Genomic DNA, 5,525 nt, shown 5'->3' on the forward strand with positions numbered 1-5,525 from the left:
AAGTTTTTTTCAGGGCAGGGGGTTGGAGTTTTCCCAAGTTAACTCCCGGCTGGAGTGATACCAAGCCTTCTACAGAATGACTCCATGGAGTTAATTTGGTGGGGGAAGGGGTCAACCAGGGGTATCACATCGGCGATGTTGCTGCTGAGGGCAGACACGGGCACAGAACGCAGGACACCGGACAGGGAGGGAGGGAGGGAGGGACGGACAGAGGCAGGGAGGCAGGCAGGCAGGGAGGGAGGCAGGGAGAGACGGAGGGAGGGAGGAAGTCCGGGAGGGACGAAGGGAGGGAGGCAGGCAGGGAGGGACGAAGGGAGGGAGGCAGGGAGGGAGGGACGGAGGCAGGGAGGGACGAAGGGAGGGAGGGAGGAAGGGAGGGACAAATGGAGGGAGGCAGGCAGGGAGGGACGAAGGGAGGGAGGGACGAAGGGAGGGAGGGAGGAAGGGAGGGACGAAGGGAGGGAGGCAGGCAGGGAGGGACGGAGGCAGGGAGGGACGAAGGGAGGGAGGCAGGGAGGGAGGCAGGCAGGGAGGGAGGCAGGCAGGGAGGGAGGCAGGCAGGGAGGGACGAAGGGAGGGAGGCAGGCAGGGAGGGAGGCAGGGAGGGAGGCAGGCAGGGAGGGAGGCAGGCAGGGAGGGAGGAAGGGAGGGAGGCAGGCAGGGAGGGAGGAAGGGAGGGAGGGACGAAGGGAGGGAGGCAGGCAGGGAGGGAGGCAGGCAGGGAGGGAGGCAGGCAGGGACGGAGGCAGAGAGGAAGGGAGGCAGGCAGGTAGGGAGGGAGGCAGGCAGGGAGGGACGGAGGGAGGGAGGAAGGCAGGCAGGCAGGGAGGTAGGTAGGGAGGAAGGGAGGGAGGGAGGGATGAAGGCAGGCAGGCAGGGAGGTAGGTAGGGAGGAAGGGAGGGAGGGAGGGATGAAGGCAGGCAGGGAGGGAGGCAGGGAGGGAGGAAGGCAGGCAGGGAGGGAGGCAGGGAAGGAGGCATGGAGGGAGGGAGGGAGGGATGAAGGCAGGCAGGGAGGGAGGCAGGGAGGGAGGAAGGCAGGCAGGGAGGGAGGCAGGGAAGGAGGCATGGAGGGAGGGAGGGAGGGATGAAGGCAGGCAGGGAGGGAGGCAGGGAGGCAGGCAGGGAGGGAGGGAGGCAGGCAGGGAGGGAGGCAGGGAGGGAGGGAGGCAGGGAGGGAGGCAGGGAGGGAGGGAGGGAGGTAGGGAGGGAGGGAGGGATGAATGGAGGGAGGCAGGGAGGGAGGCATGGAGGGAGGGAGGGAGGGCGGCAGGGAGGGAAGGAGGCAGGGGTGGGGGGGCTTCTGTATTGGATGTGACGAGTTAGAATTATCAGTTGCCCATGGATAAATCTACGTTGGGGCACAGAGGTTACAGCGAAGGGGGACGACTCTCTCTCTCTCTCTGTCTGTCTGTCTCTTTTTGGTTTTGCATGGATGCCATGATTTATGTATTCACTACATTTTGGGAAGAGAGATTCAACTTGTTCCAGACATCTTTTCCACTCATGTGAACAGTTGTCTGGCCCAGCGGTTTGCTGTATCACACACTTTGGGTGGAAACCACGTCTGTCGGGCTCTCCGACGCATAGCGTGTCCATTGTAGAGGGGGAGTGTTGATCACAGCCATAACTTTGGAGGGAAAAGGCACAAAGCGCTTCAAGTGTTCGATAAATATCAGGCGTGAACACAGCGTGCGCGCGCGTACACACACACACACACACACACACATATATATATATATATATATCCACATCACTAACCGATCACTATTCACTGCCATTACCGAGATATCCCACAGGTGAAACAAACAGGCATGAAACTGGCTCTCTCTCTCTAGGATATTTCGAATGCCCCCCCACCCCCCCCCCCCCACCCCCTCCCCCCCCTTCTCCAGTTCTGCTGCTGTCGGCGAAAATTATCCACAGTTCTTCCCCTCCACCCCTGTGTGTGACTGACAGAGTGAACAGCGCACGCACTGCTGTGAACACTACTCATTCCGTCTTGAGGGGGAAAATGACGGGCGCAATAGCCGAGTGGTTAAAACGTTGGACTGTCAATCTGAGGGTCCCGGGTTCGAATCACGGTGACGGCGCCTGGTGGGTAAAGGGTGGAGATTTTTCCGATCTCCCAGGTCAACATATGTGCAGACCTGCTAGTGCCTGAACCCCCTTCGTGTGTATATGCAAGCAGAAGATCAAATACGCACGTTAAAGATCCTGTAATCCATGTCAGCGTTCGGTGGGTTATGGAAACAAGAACATACCCAGCATGCACACCCCCGAAAACGGAGTATGGCTGCCTACATGGCGAGGTAAAAACGGTCATACACGTAAAAGCCCACTCGTGTGCATACGAGTGAACGCAGAAGAAGAAGGGGGAAAATTGTGAATACTGCCCTGCACGCTGCCTACTTCCTTCTTTTACATCCTCCTTCCTGGCACGTGGAGAACCGCAGGTCCCGTACCCATCCACAACAAGACCGTGTATTCCCAGTGGCCAGTATTCCTTGTGACCCCGGTACACTTGGTAATAAAGACATTCTATTCTATTCTATTCCATTTTTTTTCTCAAGGCCTGACTAAGCGCGTTGGGTTACGCTGCTGGTCAGGCATCTGCTTGGCAGATGTGATGTAGCGTATATGGATTTGTCCGAACGCAGTGACGCCTCCTTGAGCCACTGAAACTGAAACTGATCCACGCTGACACAACCACAGCACCGACCCAAAACGAAAACAAAAACAACGCAACAAAACAAACTGAAGTTCTGATGCCTTTTTGTTCCAGACGACGTCAGTTCTATTGCGCTTCGCTGTCAAGCAAAGCACGGTCGACTCGGGTTGTAAATGAAGTGATGTCAGTGGCAAGCTCACTAGGACTGATTGACTGGATCAGATTCTGCTTCCCTTTCCGTCAGCACCGAAAACTGTAGAAGGTGGGTATTGTTGTTTGTTTCTTTGTGTGTGTTTTTTTAACGTCCTTTCTGGCTCTCATGGGGAGAGAGAGAGAGAGAGAGAGAGAGAGAGAGAGAGAGAGAGAGAGAGACAGACAGACAGACAGACAGACAGACACACAGGCATACAGACAGATAGCAGAGAGAGATAGAGAGATAGGGACTTTGAACACTAGACACTGAAATGCTTGTCATTAGTCTGTGACAGCTCCAGTGACATGGGGACACAAACCCGAACAATAATACACACAATACACAAACTTTATTGTCTATACTTGGTACGGAGTTTTTTCTTTTTGGCAGCAGCACATGTCCTACATAAGAAGAAAGCAACAAACAAATAAAATGAATAGAAAATAAAAAGATAAATTAAATGGCAGCAAATGGAAATGGCTATATACAAATAATGGCGAAAGTGATCAACCAAAATAGAACTGGAACGGAGACGAAAAACATACATACATATCTGGAGTCAAACAAACTGACTAGAGAGAGAGAGAGAGAGAGAGAGAGAGAGAGAGAGAGAGAGAGAGAGCGACAAAGACAGAGACAGACAGACAGACAAACTGAGACATATACAGAGAGGCAGACACTGAGAGAGAGAGAGAGAGAGAGAGAGAGAGACAAACAGCCAGCCAGACAGCCAGACAGTCAGAGACAGAACTTCAAGAACTTTCATACAACCGCCCAGCAATCAGCGAATTACGAGTCAGCCCCATCCCCCCCCACCCTTCCTTCAGCGACCAATCCTTTGAGAGCAGAGCACAGGACTTCCCACACGCATCATCATTCACGGGCACGCACAGCAGAATGGCTAGGCGTGTGCCGACAAAAAGCGTCGGTCGTGCGAAGTGAGATGTGTGGTCGAAAACGTTAGTGACAGCGGGGAAAACAACAACACAGCAGCGGTCTTGGAAGAAAAGAAAACAACACTTTCGGCAACTCGTCAATAAAGAGGCTAAGCGACTTTCGGGAGCACTGTCTTACTATCGATCGATTGTCGAACAGATTAAGAAATTCCGTGGTTTTTTGTTTGTTTTTGTTGTTTTTGTCTGTTGGTGGGTTTTTTCCGACGCATTTCTACAATACACCTATCTTGGGGGGGAAAAAAAGGCACATCAGTTTATTTTCCAAAGCTCTTCATGCTTTTGACAGCATCGTTTAATCCAGCAACTGGCGGCCACATGGCTGACAATGAGCCAGGTTGTTTCAGCGAACTGTTATCGGGACAGGATCGGACAACAAAACATGGCCTTCTGGATTAACCAGAACCGCCTCAAAAGCATCCAGGAACTTTGCCTATCATGATAAAACTACCTCATTTGTTTTAAAATCTAATGATTTATCCAGACTGTTTGATACTGGGGGATAATGATCAGGCTTTAAGCCACTTTCAAGCCTTTACTTCCCCATCACATTTAGGTGTGGTTTAATGGAACAGCGGTCCAAGTCATGGCTACCTAGTGTTTTCCAGTGTGGTATGTAGACAACCATTTCCATGCTGGTTTTTGGTTTCTGAGTTGTTGTGTTTGCTTGAAGATGGATGGCGGGGTGTACTTATCACCCAGTTCACAGACAGAATTACGGCAGCATGCAACTGACAGATGCAGTGTACCGGGAATCTGAAACAGAGGTCGTGGTAGACTGAAGTTTTCAAATAATGAAAGGAGAGATTAGGTGAACCAAGAAGAGTGGGAAAGAGGCGGGACAAAGAGATAGAGAGGAGAAAAATCACACAGAGAGCGAGCGAGCGAGCGAGAGAGAGAGAGAAAACGAAACAGCGAGAGACAGAGAAACGGAGAGAAAGATAGATTGCGAGAAAGAGAAACACACACACACACACACACACACACACACACACACACACACACATAGAGATAGATAGATAGAGAGAGAGAGAGAGAGAGAGAGAGAGAGAACACAACACATAACCGCCTTACCATTTACCACTTTCCCAACTCCAGATTCCAGACATATTCTTGGAGAGGACTACCGACGAGGACTGGAAGTGTCACACCATCATTTTCGCCACATCATTCACGAGAAGGAAAAGAGCACGAACCATTCACCTGGAACCCGCTAAACGCCCAACAGGAATTGACTGAACAATCTTGGTGAACACATCAGCCCGAGCACTCATAGACATGGGCTGGGAGAATATGCTTGAGATTTCTGCACCAGAGTATGAGCGCACTGCATTACAGGAATGGGTATTTGCAGTTCTCTTTCATTTACCAGAAAAGTTTCCCAACATATTATACAGAGCTCGGTAGAAGAAAGAGTATTGCAAATACTCATACGTGTACGCCATTGCATAACAATACAGAAATTAAATCATACATTGCTACAATTTAATGTTTGTTCAGTTATCCTAGTCTTGCTATACAGAAAACAAAAACAACACACTCACATAGTCGCAGGTATCAGGAGAGATGAAAACAAAAAAAAGCGTGGCTTTGAATTCTTGAAAGTTTAAAAGTTTAGGTTTTTTTTTCCTTAGGGAGAGTTTCAATTTCAGTTTCTCAAGACGGGTTCACTGCGTTCGGACAAAAACCTTCTGCTGCACAACATCTC

This window comes from Babylonia areolata, chromosome 3 (genome assembly GCF_041734735.1).
Source record: "Babylonia areolata isolate BAREFJ2019XMU chromosome 3, ASM4173473v1, whole genome shotgun sequence".
Classification (NCBI taxonomy): Eukaryota; Metazoa; Mollusca; class Gastropoda; order Neogastropoda; family Buccinidae; genus Babylonia; species Babylonia areolata.